At 44.4% G+C, this 17,113-nt stretch overlaps 1 long non-coding RNA gene across 1 annotated transcript in view; it reads right to left on the bottom strand.

Moving 5' to 3' along the window:
• LOC118880144 overlaps positions 1 to 16,617 on the bottom strand; it is a 103,579-nt gene extending 86,962 nt beyond the window's left edge. The window contains exon 1 of the long non-coding RNA XR_005016224.1: positions 16,502 to 16,617. This is a non-coding gene — a long non-coding RNA (uncharacterized LOC118880144). The remainder of the gene's footprint in view (positions 1 to 16,501) is intronic.
• Between the last annotated feature and the right edge of the window lie 496 nt (positions 16,618 to 17,113).

Here is a 17,113-nt window from a genome sequence, read left to right as displayed (position 1 = left end):
TGCTCTATCCCTAGAGTCAGGGGTAGTCAGCTTCCTCTGAGCCTCGGGAATCGAGAAACGAGAGGGAGTGATGGAGAGGGGAGTGGAGTTGGATAGGCAGTCAACAAACCTCCACTCTGCCACGTACGTATATGACATCACTCCCCGGGGGCTCGTTCCTCCACCCAAGAAGAGCACAGGTGTGAGCCGGAATGCCTCCTTTCCCCTCTGCATGAAATGCAGACCTAGGTGGCTCCTCTCCCACTCTGGTTAGATGCTCTCTTCTTCCACGAATCCACCTCCGCAGAGATAAAGGAAGGATCTCCTAATGTCCCTCCAATAATTGATCTCTATATTAAAGACCATAACCAGGGCCTGGCCCGTGGAGCGAGATGAAACACCCTACAATATATCCAGCTTCCATACATTCTCTTAAAAGGGTAACTACCATGTGTAACATTTCAACCCCATTTTCTCTGAGAAGGCCTTTTTGTGTTGATTAAACCAGGAGTGAATGTAATGAAGGGGCAGCATTGAGTGCCGAGTACATAGGAGGCACGAATGATTATTTAGACAATATATGAAGCCCCATCACTGATACGGTTATGGACAAACAAACTGCCAACTCCAGGCTTGGAGAACATCATTAACCCTTATTTGCAAAATTGCTTTGGGCTTCCAGGAGCTTCTTATGAGAGTTACGATTCTGAAATATCTCAGAGCTCTTAAAAAAAAAAAAAACCAGAAACCTGCAAATCAGTTGATTCATGCAAATTTTTCTAACCATTGAACACCATCTCCAAGTTGCCCACACAACTAAGCTATTCCTGGTCTGCCGAAATTAATTCAGGTACCTCCTGTTAATTCAGAACTTGGGTCCATCTGCAGACCTCAGAGGACAGAGGCACTCAGCTGTGAGTGTCAGAGCAGAGATACTCAATCTCCTTGCTAAAAGGGCCAAGAGCCCCCTCTGTTCCTTCACTGAGCCTCCAGCCGAAACAAGAGCCAGACCACCACCCCTGAAAGAGAGGCGTCAGGAGGCTTACCCGCCATCCCCACCTGGCTTTGGAACACGATGAAACCGCCCCCTTTGAAGCCAAGAGCCCAGTTTCTTACTCAGGGCATTTCCCCACTGGTGTAATTGCCATGAGAGGATAAAAAGAATTCCACATTGACTCTACTGAAAAGATTAACCTTCGACCGTTTTTTTTTTTTTAACATCTTTATTGGAGTATAATTGCTTTACAGTGTTGTGTGAGTTTCTGCTGTATAGCAAAATGAATCAGCTATACGTACACATATATCCCCGTGTCTCCCCCTTCTTGCGTCTCGCTCCCACCCTCCCTATCCCACCCCTCTAGGTGGTCGCAAAGCACCGAGCTTATCTCCCTGTGCTAACCAGCTGCTTCCCACTAGCTATCTATTTTACATTTGGTTGTGTATATATGTCCATGCCACTCTGTCACTTCGTCCCAGCTTACCCTTCCCCCTCCCCGTGTCCTCAAGTCCATTCTCTACATCTGCGTCTTTATACCTGTCCTGCCCCTAGGTTTTTCAGAACCTTTTTTTTTTTTAGATTCCATATATATATGTTAGCATGCGGTATTTGTTTTTCCCTTTCTGACTTACTTCACTCTGTATGACAGACTCTAGGCTCATCCACCTCACTACAAATAACTCCTTTCTTTTTATGGCTGAGTAATATTCCATTGTATGTATGTGCCACATCTTTATCCATTCATCTGTCGATGGACACTTAGGTTGCTTCCACGTCCTGGCTGTTGTAAATAGAGCTGCAGTGAACATTGTGGTGCATGACTCTTTTTGAATTATTAACCTTTGACCTTTCATCTTTGATTCATTCACCTTTTGCCACTGCTTTCCACTCCACCAGACCCCACACAGGATGGTCCTTCATGGAACCCAAGGTGTTTTCAGGTACAGACCTGTCAGGCATTTCATTAGTCTTTGATTTATAAACCACAGAATCATAACTGTTTTAATATCCTCTCTCAGTATTTTTTTTTTCAATGAGAAAGGCTCCGCTTGGCACTAAAATGTATTTTTTTTATATCTCTGGGATACTTGGTTATCTCCCTTTTGGCGTAAGTGTGAGCAAGCATCAAGTGTGAAGACTTAGGTGGTGCCCAGAATCTAGCTGGATTTGAATAGCAGTGTTGTTTTCCTTGTATATGACTACTTGTAGCTTCTATTTCTAGAAGGATTTTCCACTTAATCTAGTGATATAAAGGTTTTTTCAAATAGATTTACCCAGTATATTAATTTAAAGAAATATTATTATAAGTAATGGTAAAGTTATAAAGCAGATAGGGCAAAAATCAGGAGGGTGGTAATTCTCCCAGATAAATATTTATGAAACTAATGAGCACAGTTCCCTCTCTTCCAGACCCATAGGTTTCCAGCTCCCTTGTCTAATGCTCCATAATGTTTGCTTCTCACCTTTTGCCTGGGCTGGCTCGTTATCACTTTCATGAACCCACATTATCTTCTCACAACATCAGATCCACGGAGTGGCTAGTTCATGTCTTACTCGTTCCTAAATCTCCCACAGCACACACAGCAGGAGCACTGGATAAAGTCTGACGAACTGAGTTTTCCCTCTGCCTCTATGAATCCAGCCTCTCTTCCAGGGCCTTTGGTGTTCCTCCTCCAGAAAGCCCTCCTTGATCACCCTGGCCCATGATGTCCTTATCTCTATGAAGAATCTGCTTTGGTTTGCTCTGCATCCATTCCCCATTCTCCTAGTTCTAACATTCCAAGTTCTCTCAGGGCAATTATCGTTCTCTTATCCAAGCCAGGGTGGGCACATGATCCAGACCTGGACAAAGTGCCTCAGCAAAATAATTGTTAAGAAACAGATGATGTCTCAGGTTGATTGCCAAGTTGGTCCCATCAGAGACAATCTTGGGACTTCTGTTGAGCTATCAGAAAGAAGCAGATCCCTTTCTTCCTGCTTAGGTAGCTAGGAAAAGAGAAGGTTAGCCTAGAGCTGCTGGTGGCCACTGTGTGGAAAGAACCTGCTGAGACAAAGCTGGTGTGGAAGAAGGTGGGTTGGGAGATGGTGGGAGATGGAAAGAGACTAAATCCTGATGACATTGCTTCAGCCCCTGGATCCATCCTTGCCTGAAGTCCTTCTCTCAATAAATATCCTGTTTGCTTAAGCCAGACTAAGTTGACTATTCAGGAACTTGAAACAAAAAAATCTGTGACTAATACACCAACATTTGAATCTCAGAAGTCCATCTTCTCTGTACTAACCATTTGAATAGAGAAAGATACTGTATCTCTGTGTCTTCACACTGCCTTCTTATAAAGATACCAAGTCATTAGGGCTCACCCTAATCCAGTATGACCTCATCTTAACTTACATCTTTATTACATCGGCCAGGACTCTATTTCCGGATAAGGTTATATTCACAGGTAACAGGGTTAGGATTGGAACATATCTTTTGTGGGGACTAAATTCAACCCATTACAGCTACCGCCTTGCAACTCCTGAAAGGCAATTTCAAAGTAAAGGAGAGAGAGAAATGAGCTGGATATATTTGTGATACAACATCTAGCCTCATCTGAGTCTAAATTACATCTGGACTTGCCCTAAAATATCTTTTCTTATTTAAGCTAATTCAAATGGATTTTCTATTATTTTTAACAAAACACATTGTAACTAAAACAGGTATGGAGTTTCCCAAGTAACTGATCTCATGAGGGTAGGATGGTCTCCCCAAAGCAGGACAGGTTTCTGGGCAAATTGACCAAGGACTCAAAAATCTTCTCACCCTCTCCTATTGGTAAAGACAAAAAGATCAGTTCCTCTTCATTCTCAGGTTTTTTTCTCCCTCCTTCAACTTTCCTGGTATAGGGCTTGTTCAGCAGGTGGGGAAGGATTCCCACTCTATCATCCCAACGGGCCATGTCGCCTCCTTTCTACCTGGTGCTACCTGCTCCCAGGGGCCTTGCCCCTTTTCATACTGCGTGGCCACATCTGAACAATCATCCTGGCAGCTGATGGAATTTCAAGTAGAAATTCAGGCAAAATGCCTCTTCAAAAGCGTTGAGATGGAATTTTTTTTTATAGCTTTGTAATGTAAATAACCTTGAAGTCAAAATTCCAGCAACAGAAAGCAAATGTAAGACTGCACATGAAAAGGATGGAAAAGAGATCTTTCAGTCATATTCAATTGTACAGTGATCTTGCTAATAATGCAAGGCACACAGCCCATTTAGAAAGAGAGGGAGGGAGGGAAGAAGGGAAGGGAAGGAGGGAAGGAGAAAAGGATGAAGGGAAGGAGGGAAGGAAGGGAGGGGGGAAGAAGGGAAGGAAGGAAGGAAGGAAGGAAGGAAGGAAGGAAGGAAGTTAGTTTGAACCTCCAGCCCAGACTTTGATCAGCGATAGGTCTTTGTCTAAAAGCCAGACATTAACACCTTTCTTGCTGTTGAAGTTTCTGTGTTTAAAAAAAAAAATTACTCTGTAAGAAATTACCTTCCAATTATGGCACCAAATTGGAAAAACTGGAAAAAATATGTTTTTCTAACATGTTGGTATTCATTCAGTCATTTCATGATTCATTCAATCATTCAATCAATTATTCAACAAATATATGCGCTTGCTGTGTGTCAGGGAAACATCCTGGGTGCTGGAACCCTGAAAAAATAAGGCAAATTCCCTGCCCTCATGAAGTCTCTATTGAAGTGGGTCACACAGCCTGCAGACAAGCAAATCAATAAACACGGCGTCAGGGAGTGTGGAGGCTATAAGGTAACTTCTTCACAAGACCAATGGTTGCAGCTCATTATTGAGAACTTTTCTTCCCTCATCTCTTCCAGGACGGAAATCAGGATGCCCGTTACCTGCCCTGTCATGATTGATTTCTTAGTTCCTTGGGAATCAGACCCTTCAAATTCAAAGAAACCTAAAACTGCCCAGTTTACAGAATGGAGCTTCTGCCTGTGAGTTACCGGCCCTAATCAAACAGGGAACTAAATCAAGTAGAGATTTTAGAAGCCACAGTTCTGGATTAACAGCCTGGGATATTTTTATCTGAATATCCGCTACTTTCCATAGTGATTGACTCATATGTAGCCTTAATCTGACAAAGCCATGTCGTCATGGGAACCAGACCTGGTCCTTGGCCACAGGTTAAAAATTAAGCTCCACCTGTGATAATGTTCCCTTATCAATCTCCTCTCGGAACCCAAAGCCCTTCCATTTACTCTGGGCAGCTGGCCACTCTCTGTTGATAGCGTCTGCCAGTGGCAAAGGCTCTGTTGCCTGGTTACTAATCGGTGACAGGGACAAACCCTCGCTGGACGGCAGCAGGTCAAAGACGCCTGAAGGCTGGGCATGCTGACTGGAGAGTGTCCGTGAGGATGTGGCCCCGCAGGCAGCACACTGTCCTTGGTCCTTTGTACTCGGGAGCCAACATAAGGCCACATGGGACAGGACCCTCATCGCAGGAGGCTCATGGAAGTATGAAGGACCCCACTCATGGCCGCCCACAGCATGGCAGTGTTTCCCTGGGGTGCGCGCCCTGGCACCATGATTTGACGCAGGAAAGAAGAAAGAAAGAGGCTCCCGGATCCGAATAGCAACAGGGCCAGTGGAGGCTGTGCTCACATTTCTTCCAGCCAAAGCGCCCGGCTTCGCTTTGAACGTCGTCTGGTGAGAATGGCAAGCACGGCGTCCAGCCCCCTCCAGCCACAGGATGAGAAAGAGACCCGGATCAGGAAGTCTCGTGACTTTAAATCTTGAGCAGAGACACCCAAACACCAAAGCCAGTGTCTGCAGCAGATTCGTTCCTCTGGGTGCCATTCTGAGCTATCAGCCATTAATACCCACTCCCCAGATGGCCACGTCCTCTCCTTCCTGTTGATTCTTCTAGAAAATGCCTGGTTTTGAGATTGCCAGAACTAGGTTGTGCTGCTTGCATCCAAAGGCCTTGTGTCTGCTTGCTGGGGCTGCTGTAACAAAGCATCACAAACTGGGTGGCTAAGAAAACAGGCTTGTATGTCTCACAGTTCTGGAAGCTGGAAGTCTGAGATCAAGGTGCCGCTCCTGAGGCCGTGCAAGGGGATCTGTCCCAGGCCCTCCCCCAGGTCCTGGCGGCCCACTGGCAACGCCCCTCGGCCTGTAGACGCATCACGCCATCTCTGCTTCTGCTGCACATGGTGTTCTCCCTGTGTGCGTGTCTGTGTCCTAATTTCCCCTTTTATAAGGGCATCAGTCCTGCTGGATTAGGGCCCGCCCTAATGACCTCCTTTTGACTTGATTACCTCTGTAAAGACCCCTTCTCAAAGAAAGCCACATTTTGAGGTACTGGGGCTCAGACCTCTAGCATTTTGGGGGGAACACAATTCAACCCATAACAGATCTCTAAGTGACCCAGACTGGACCACCCCATACAGCCATGGCGAGCATGTGGGAGCCAACAAACCTGGACCCCGCGGTGAGGCTGGGACCCCTGTTAGTGCTCCACGGAATAGTTATGTTAGCCACGGGCAGGTGAGCAACGTGCCTGGTGATCTGGCAGGATGCAGAGAGCTGCAAAAGCAAAAGCACACCTCTGTAGGGAGGACGAGGTGGTCTCCTGGTGAAGGGTGAGTGCATGTTTTACCCCAGTCTCCTGGGGAGCATGGTCACTCTTAAATGGGAAATAACCTTAGCTGAACTTGAAAACTCTTTTTTTTTTTTTTTAATTCTGAGGATCTATGAACAGCAGGTTAATCACACTGTATTGTAATTGCATTGTATTGAAATTTGCTAAGAGAGTAGTTTTTTTTTGTTTTTTTTTTTATGGCTGTGTTGGGTCTTCGTTTCTGTGCGAGGGCTTTCTCTAGTTGCAGCAAGCGGGGACCACTCTTCATCGTGGTGTGCAGGCCTCTCACTATCGTGGCCTCTATTGTTGCGGAGCACAGGCTCCAGACGCGCAGGCTCAGTAGTTGTGGCTCACGGGCCCAGTTGCTCCGCGGCATGTGGGATCTTCCCAGACCAGGGCTCGAACCCGTGTCCCCTGCATTGGCAGGCAGATTCTCAACCCCTGCGCCACCAGGGAAGCCCCTGAACTTGAAAACTCTTGATCCTGATCACAAGGTTTCAGGAAACGGGTCTTCTGAAACAAGAGCATTAAGGTGGTAGAATTTGGGTGGATCCTCTCCGTGAGTGAAAAGTATGGGGCCCAAGAAATGATAATACAAAGTTCTGCAGCCTTTTTGAGCCTAATTGTAGAGATGCCAAGTCAATGGGGAAACAGCACCAGGCCTGTGAACCCTAAATGCATGGTTAAGGGACTCTGATTAAAACTGAAGCCAACACAGAGGAAATTGGCTCAGAAACCCCAAACATAGTTTGAGGTCCTGGATCAAGCCATTCCTGAAGTCAGAATCTACACTCTCTTCAATTAACTCCCCTTTGTGCTTAAGCTACTTTGAGCTGGTTTTCTGTCATTTGCAAGCTAAAGAGCCCTGACAAACACAATAGCATAATACATCAAGGGCACCAAAGCCTTTCTGAGAGTACAGCCATGCCAGCAGCCGCATTTCTCTTTCTGCAGGACAAAAGGAGCACGTCAGCTACATTCCATGGTCTGGGTTTGCCAAGACAGCAGAGTGAAACAGACGCTATCAAGACCCGTATACTGTAACTGAGAGTCTGAGTTTCACAGCGGTTTCTGAAGCCCTTGCCAAACACCTTTGCACTCTCTTGATTTTTACTGCCCTTGCAGGCCCAGGGCAGCACTAATGATCATGTGACTATAATTGGCCCTGAACTTCGATAGCAACAGAGCCCTTTCCATTTTGGCTTGCCTACTTAAAAAAAAAAAGAAACAAACAAAATGAAATTTAAAATACATAATTGCCTTAGTCATGAAGAGTAATCACATTAAGAGCCATTTTAACTAGACATTTCCACCCAAATGACATTACGCTGAGACAGTCTGTCCTGAGGTCCCAACCAAAAGCGAGACCCCGGAACCTGCGGGAAGTACAGTCTAACAGTAGTCTTCAGTTTGGTCCTGGAGCCCAGGAACCCCTTGCAGCTCACAAGGTTGCATTCTCTGAGGTTGGAGGAAACTTGTTTTCCCCAAATATCACAAGTTTTGCCATTTTTGTGTCCCACCTAATAACTGCCCCTTTTTTCTTAAACAAGCATGTATGCCTTATGGACATCATGATATTGAAAAAAGGAAATTTTATCTCATTGTGGTTTTGATCTGCATTTCCTTGATGATCAGTGATGTTGAGCATCTTTTCATGTACCCGTTGGCCATCTGTATGTCTTTTTTGGAAAAATGTCTGTTCAGGTCCTCTGCCCATTTTTTAATCAGATTTTTTGTTATTGAGCTGCCTAAGTTCTTTATACATTTTGGATATTTACTCTCATTACATATATGATTCGCAAATATATTTTCCCATTCAGTATGCTGCCTTTCGGGTTTGATGATGGTTTCCTTTACTGCACAGAGGCTTTCTAGTTTGACGTTTTCCCAGTTGTTTATTTTGGTTCTTGTTGCCCTTCCCTGTGGAGTGAGGTCCACAAAAACATTGTTAAGACTGATATTAGTGAGGGTTCCACCTGTGTTTTCTTCTAGGAATTTCATGGCTTCAGGTCTTACATTCAAGTCTTTAATCCATTTTGAGTTAATTTTTATGTATATGGAAAGACAGTGGTCTACTTTCACTCTTTTGCTTGTGGCTGTCCAGTTTCACACGTGTCGTCATGGCTATCATCAAAAAGACCAGAAATAACAAATGTCGGAGAGGATGTGGAGAAAAGGGAACCCTTGTGCACTGTTGGTGGGAATGTAAATTGGTGCAGCCACTATGGAGAACAGTATGGAGATTCCTCAAAAGGTTAACAATAGAACTATCATATGACCCAGCTATCCCACTTCTGGGTATTTATTCAAAGAACATGGAAACACGAATCTAAAAAGATGCATGCAGCCCCATGTTCATTGCAGCATTATTTACAATAGCCAAGGTATGAAAACAACCTAAGTGTCCATCAACAGATGAATGGATGAAAAAGATGTGGTACATATACACAATGGAATACTACTCAGCCATTAAAAAAAAAAAAGGAATGAAATCCTGCCATTTGGGACAACATGGATGGACCTTGAGAGCATTATGCTAAGTGAAATAAGTCAAATGGAGAAAGACGAACACCGTATCATTTCACTCATGTGTGAAATCTAAGAAACAAACAAACAAACAATAAAACAGAAACAAACTCATAGGTACAGAGATCAGATTAGTGGTTACCAGAGGGGAAAGGGGTCTAGGGGGAGGGTGAAATGAGTGAAGAAGGGGGTCAACTATATGCTGAAGGATGGTAGCTGTACTCAGTGGTGACCACTCTGTAGTGTATACAGTTGCCGAGCTATAATGCTATACACCTGAAACTTACATAATAAAAAAAGATTGAAAAATATATTGGTCGACCGTGAAATAACTAACCTAATAAAGATGAAAGGTACAGATTTATTTCTTGAGAAAAGAGAAACTTTATATTACTACCATGAAAACATTGGTTAATGTGCTACTTATAATTTTTTAATAAAGAATTATATTTTTTCCCAGTAACACTATGACTGTATCTGGGCTTGGCTGACTGTATTTGTCTATTTGGTTACCTGTAGAACACTCTGGAAATATTGGGCAGGCCGATAGATTTAGGCTATGCCTTCCCCAGGCTGAGAGTCACAAAATTCTCCACAGAAGCAGAGAAGACAAAATTTCTCTCTCTCTGACCCTACTCAGGGCTTGGATAGAATGTCTGTTCCATGAGCTCAGGGCATTGAGTAAACAGCCAGCCAACTCCAGGAGACAGGAATGATACAATTTATCTAAGAGGTGGAGTAAACAAACAGATGGGGTGGCCCAAGTGCCAGTGGATGGTGGGTCCGTTTCCTCCCAGCGTCAATGACCCCCGGTATCAGCAAATATTGACTGAACGCCTATAATGTACAAAGTCAGGCTGTTAGACACACACACACACACACACACACACACACACACAGGTGTGTAGGAAAAAGGTCCAGAAGGACCAAACTGATGACACTGGTGAGATTGGTGAAAGGGAGAGAGTCAAAGACACTTGGGTTTTTACAAACTGAATATATCAATTTCCTGACTGAGTCATGGAAAATGAATTTTAAAAGTCACAGAGCAGTATGTGTAGGTACTTGGATACATATACACGCAAATGTATGCACACACACATATATACATCCCATTTTTGTATATGCATAGATAACCATGTATCAAGACATTATGTCTGCATGTAGATTTGTGTATGCATGGGAAAGGGTCTGAAAATTCTAAAAGGAAACACCTAACTGTTAATAGTGATTATGGATGGGGGCCAGGGATGGGAAAGTTATACAGGAGACTTTAACCTTTTACTTTATACACCTCTTTAAGATGTGACTTCAAGGAACATCTCTTGCCCTTGAAATCTGACAAAGGAAAATGATTTTAAAGATGTTTCCACACATTCACAACCTCTATGAAAGTTTTGTTGATGACATAATTTCTCCAACTTGGGTCTAGGAATAAACATTTTAATGTTTTCATTACACAGAGGGGCCCTGGTCCCTGTTTAAAAGAATGGATACAATCCTATTGAAAATAATGATCAGGACAGACTTATATATGTGCTGCCCCAGGCGAACTTAAACCTCAGTGATTGATCGTCAAGGTGTGTTGAAGGCAATGTTAATGTCCTCCACGTTGAAGGTACTCTCAAGAGCCTTCTCCTCCGAGTCAATATGCAGCCCCCTCTGAGACTCACTGGCTACACCTCCTATTTCGAGAAGTCACAGGGATCTGTATTCTAATTGCTTTCCCCTCACAGTGAAATAATTCAAACATTCCATCCCCTTCCAAAGTGAGAACAAGAGCTAAATTTAAATGCAATAACGTAATGGTGCATCTGCAATTCCAAGCAGCCAACGATCTATCAAAAGAAAAGATCAGCCCATTCCAAATATAGGAAAGATTCACACACATGCACATCACTCCTCTCTGTAGCTTTCAACCCCAGAATGACCAAATTTAAAAACCTAAAGTAATAAGCTCCCAAAATAACCTGCCTGTTACCCCTAAGAGAACAGAGTAACTTCTAGGTCCCCCAGGCCAGGTAGAATAAATGAACTTGAAAAAATTACACACAAATAATAACCCGCATCACTCAACTGAGACGTATCCTCTTTGAAAGTGTTCTTAATGACACAATTTGTCTGTTGAGGGCGTGCAGATAAACGCCTCTTCTTATAAATGATATCCATTGAAGAAACGGATAGTGTTAGATTGATCGTGATGAAAGATAAAGGATCTGGAATATTATCCAGGCATCTTCCCACCTCCAAGGACCCTGCCTTTATTAACTAAATGTTGGGGAGTTTTTGGCTCTAGAGTGATAGCAAACGGATGGTTACCAAGTGTATATCCTATATCTGAAACAGCTTAGTTTCACATACAGACTCTTTCTGCTTCCTGCCAGGGAAAATGAACACAGAAAATAGAAATCACAGGACTGGGTGTGAATTTAAGTCTAACAAACACATCCTGGCTGGGTCCATTCCCACCACCACCATCACCATCACCTTCGCCATCACCAGGTCTACCATCAGCACCTGTATCGTCCCCATTGACCCCTACCACCATGTTTACTGTGTTCAGACCAAGGCTCCACCCAGGAACCCTCAAACCTGAACCCCACATAAAGGAATGATCGAGTCAGCCCAGATTTCTCTCCTGCACTCTGGACCTGGCCATCTAACTGCTGCTTTCCTCCCCAATCCCCCACCTGCCCCGTGTTTAGGTGTGACTCAAACTCAAAACAGAGTTTCAGCGCAAAACTGAATCTGAATGAATCTTCCCCACGAATCTAATTCGCTTTCAATCTTTCTCATCGTAGGAAATGCCTCTCCCCCCTGCACTCTGTGGTCCCCGTCAAAGTTCTGGACGTCATGCTCGTGACCCCTCTCACTCTTCGTCCGCCCCGATCCACCGCAATGACGGGCAGATTGTACTGCCCAAGCTCATCTGCAATGTCTCCGGTAGCCTTCACTTCTACCACCAATACCCTGATCCGAGGCACCACGGCCACTCCTTGGGCTATCTGGTGGCCTCCTAATTCTCCTTGCTACCACACTTGCTTCCATCTCCACTCAGAATTTGGGGTGATACTTTTAGGAGGCGAATTTTGATCATATGTCACTTTCCTATGTAAAATCGGTCACTACTGGCTGGCCATTGTTCTTAAGACCTAAAATCTATATCCTAACACAGCTTATAAGGTCCTGAATGGGCTGCCCCTCTCCACCTCTTCCCCATCTGCATCCAGACAAAGACTTTTCATGCATCAAGCTCTTTCTTGCCTCAGGACCTTTGCACTGCCATTCCCCCACGACACTGCTATCTCCACAAGAGCACAGACATTTGCTTTGGTCACTGTTCTGACCTCTCCACCTAGCTGACATACAGTTGGCCTTGATAAACATGTCTTGAATAGACCCTTAAACAATGAAAAAATGGACACAGCCCTGAGTGATGCAGTGGGTAGAGCCTCAGATGGAAGAAAGGACAACTCAACACAAAGTTCCACTGCTGGGTTCCAGGTGTCAGGACACAAAGTGGGAAATTCCCAAGTGGGTCTTCCAAAGGTTGGGTCTGATCAAATGTGTCTTCTGGACCCACAGGCTTCAGGTATGATGGGTCATTTCTAAACTGTAGGAAGAAGGGTATAATCTTCTATCACAAAGAATGGCTTATGAGTTGGCTTTTCTGCCTCTTTCACCTTCCTCTGTGCCTAAGACACAGGCAAAGTCAAGGAATATGCTCTTACTTTCTAGTTCATAGCGCTGAGGGCTAAGTAAGTGACATAGCTGAGACTTAACTCGTGATCTTCCCAGCCTGACACTTTCCTTTCCTTCACCCAAATGTCCTGGTGTAGAATAACACAAAAATATGCACACACCCTGACACTAAGCTTTCATGACTCTCTGAGTAGAGTTCCACATTCCTGAATGTGACAAGAGAAATTGCGTGTAGGGCTAATTATCCCTCTTTGTATAATTGTGACATGCCACCAGCTGATGACAAGAGGGACAGAATGGAGACCCAAATCAACATCCAGGCTTGCTCTATACATTCCCTTAATTATATCAACATGACTGATGCCAGAGGATTATAAGAAGTGTTACTGTAGGTCAAATTAATGAATAAAAATCAACATAAAAACCAACGAGTGGGATTCCCTGGTGGCTCAGCGGTTAGGAGTCCGCTTGCCAACGCAGGGGACACAGGTTCGGAGCCCTGGTCGGGGAGGATCCCACATGCCGTGGAGGGGCTAAGCCTGTGCACCACAACTACTGAGGCCACGTGCCACAACTACTGAAGCCCACCCACCTAGACCCCGTGCTCCACAACAGGAGACGCCACTGCATTGAGAGGCTCGTGCACCGCAGGGAAGAGTGGCCCCCGCTCGCCACAACTAGAGAGGGCCTGCGCGCAGCAGCAAAGACCCAACACAGCCAAAAATAAATAAATTAAAAAAAAAACCCAACGAGCATGCTGCATGTAGCAAACTCTTGGGAAATTTCCATCTTTCTGCCAAATATTAGAAACAAAAATTCCCATATTTCAGTAGACCTTCAGGTTGACATAAACAATGAAAAAATCAGAAGTTATTTTACTTCTCCCTTATTTTGTTAATAAAATGTCTTTAAACTTCTTAGAACTGCAGAATAAGATGATATGTTGAATTATCTTAGGTTTCATCCAAAAGCTCGAAAGTGTCTCAGGTTCAAAGTAAGCAGCATGGGCGAGTGGAAGAACTAACAGAAAGCTGGGCTTTAGCCTGGAATTTGGAACTGAAAAACAGTCCATAGGACCAAAATTCAGTTTATTTCAATATAGCAAACATCTTCTGAGTACCTATGAAGTTCCTGGCGGTTGTCAGACCCAAACATCAGGAAGATTGGGTCCTCCCAGGACCCACAGTCTGACAGGGGAGGCTGGAACATGCATGTGTAATTTGAATTCAAGCTAGACTTTAATAAGATTTAGAATGATGTGCAAAGGAGATGTGAGGGGAAGGTGTCTAGACAGGATATTGGAGGTTTACTTCCTGGACGTAGTTAATGGCAGAGCTCAGGACAAAGAGGCAGCAGGAAGAGCTCACAGCAGTGGAGTGCCATATTGAAAACAGAGAAATTAACAGAGGCTGCCTGTGGAGACCCCACCCCAGCCCCGATGCATGACGGAAGTAGTTGGGCATTTCCCCACACGACCCTCAAGCCAGGCAGGAGACTGGAAATACCATTTTGGTAGAAAACAATCATCCAAGGGCAAAGACCTCCATATGGTGACATTGGGAACTTCCATGACAAAATGTTCAGTTCCCTGCAATGACCCTGGAGTGAGCCCACCACTGACAAGCCCCACAGACATCCACCAAGTTGTCACGATCTTGCTCTAAAACTGAACAACAAACTAAGCCGTGAAAACACAGGGTGGTCTCTATACACCATCAAGTGGGCCAAATGGAAAGTGCTTCAAAGCACAGAGATCTCCAGTGAGAATCCCACCGGCAGAAGCACTGCATCTGTGTTGACCAACTCCTCTTAATGCAAATCCCCCAAGACCTTCCAACAAGGTCTCTCTAAGAGAAATGGCTAGGGATGACATTAAAAAAAAAGAATACAAGACACCATGATAACTTGCAAGTTGTGCAAATATTTCCTAATTCTGTGAAAGGGAAAAAATAAGTAGGACAATAATTCCTAGCTTCTCAATGCATTTAGTGAATTTGGGTTCTCTCTGCATAGATTAAGTAAATTCACCTCTTCTCTTCCTTCACTTTTCTGGGCTCTGGGATCATGCATCTTCAGCCACCTTTCTTCTCTCTGCGCCTTTTCCCCAGCCCACTCCTAACAGGGGCTAAGCGGCTCTAATGTTGCTGCATCTCACCAGACTGACTGGAGAGCTTGTTAATGATTACAAAGCACAAAAAAACCCTCTACATGCTTGCATGTGAAGTATGCTTATTATTAATTCAAAAGTGGTCCGGCAAGATAATGCCTTTGAGGGGATGTGCATAACCAACTCTAATGCGTCTGAAGTAAAATTGGATGTACGGCTCAACGATCACTTCATACAAAGTTTTAATTAACAGAACTGTTGGGGCAAATAGGGAAAGAAAAGCAATGATTTATTAATGCACAATTTACTGCTGCTATCAAATGCCAAGCCACTGAAAACACTGCTCACCTGCTTTGCCCTATAAACATGTTTATCACAGAGTACGGAATAAATCCTTCTGCCACGAGGGAAAATCCAGTTCTAGGTACTTAATGTTCAGAATACACTCCATTCATTTCATCTATCCATTTAATACCAGAATAAATAGAAAAAATAGAATAGAATCCACTGGCCTTCTTAGAAAACAAACTTATGGTCACCAAAGGAGAAAGGTGGGGCGGGGAGAGATAAATTAGGAATTTGGGATTAACATGTACACACTACTATAAATAAAATAGGTAATCCACAAGGACCTACTGTAGAGCACAGGGAACTCTGCTCAATACTCTGTAACAACCTATATGGGAAAAGATTCTGAAAAAGAATAGATACATGTATATGTATAACTGAATCGCTTTGCTGTACACCTGAAACTAACACAACATTGTAAACCAACTATACTCCAACATAAAATAAAAAATACATACATACATACACGCAATACATAGGATCTAACAGCCAGCACAAGCTTCCTGACATTTTCACACATATTATTTCAACAAATATTGCACTTACATGATATAAAAATACTACAATGACATTCATTCTCTAGTTATATTCATTACCTGAAAACTTCACAGTGTTAAACCCAGTCTCACAAGCTGGGCTTAAAGAATTGGCAAATGCTGTCCCCAAACTGAATACAAAACAAAGGTAAAAACGTCCACCGGAGACACTGCAACTTTAAATACGTGCTGTTTGTAACACCCACTGTGTGATGCTCAAATGAGCAAAAGCAAATGGTCTCACTTGGAGCGGAGCTTTCCTGAGGAAGTCAGGTTGAGTGGACAAGTAAGGAACGCTCCGCACTTCACCAAGTTGAACAGCTGCCTTTGTCCTGAGAGACAGTATATTTATTCCGAGTGTCCTGCTCACAATTTACCCAATGAGCCGACCCTTGGTGCAAAGGATCCTTGCAGCCCTGACGCTGGCCTGGGGACAGATCTGGAAGTAAATGAGTACAGGGTAGCAACAGGGATCGAAGCCACAAGTGAGACCCAAAGGCTTTGAAACCGGGAAGGATCACAGTCTCCGAGGCTGCAAAATACTTCTACCTGGGTCTCAGAGCATAAGGGCAGTTCTCCAGTCTTGAGCCAGCCCAGTCCAGGAGGGTGATTTTCCTGCCTCCGTGAATAAGCCGTATCTCATTAACCCTGCAGACCCTTCCCCATCCCCCAAAGCGGGTACTTACGAGATGCTGGGGTTCAGTGCCCTAGTGTATCAGACGGGCTAGCCTGGGCTGCCTGCCCCCCAGCCAGCGCCAGTTCCTGTACCCCGTAGACGCCAGCCTCTCCAAGCCTCCTCCGATATCTGTGCTCGGCTTCAAGCTGGAAGACTATTTACTTATTCATGGACTGCCCGAGCCGGCCAGGAACTGCTTTGTGTCAGCTGAATAGGATGGTAATTCAATCTCCAAATGGGAACTGTTCGGCACATGGCATATCTGTCATAATGAGTCACGCAGATAAAAAAGAACATGGCTCTCAGAGCCACGGGTGAAACGTGTGTTTTGACAACGAATAGTGTTACAGGACACCGCCTTCCCTTCCTCCATCACTCGTCTCCCCTCCAAATCAGCCCACCCCGAACACAGCCTCCCTGAGATGCAGGACAGAGAGGGGGCCACTCTTGGGGGGACTGGATTCTTGGGAAAAGAACAAGGATACATCTCTGTTCTCTTGCAAGAAGCGTGCACCGTTGGAGAGAGAGAGAAGGTGGAGATGTTTGGGAGTCGGCAAGAAAAGCTGAAAGGGCGATGAAGCCAGTGGGAAAAGAGTTCACCTCTACCAAAAGTTTTCCATTG

Source organism: Balaenoptera musculus, chromosome 14 (genome assembly GCF_009873245.2).
Source record: "Balaenoptera musculus isolate JJ_BM4_2016_0621 chromosome 14, mBalMus1.pri.v3, whole genome shotgun sequence".
Taxonomy (NCBI): domain Eukaryota; kingdom Metazoa; phylum Chordata; class Mammalia; order Artiodactyla; family Balaenopteridae; genus Balaenoptera; species Balaenoptera musculus.
This window is presented reverse-complemented; position numbering and strand designations above follow the sequence as displayed.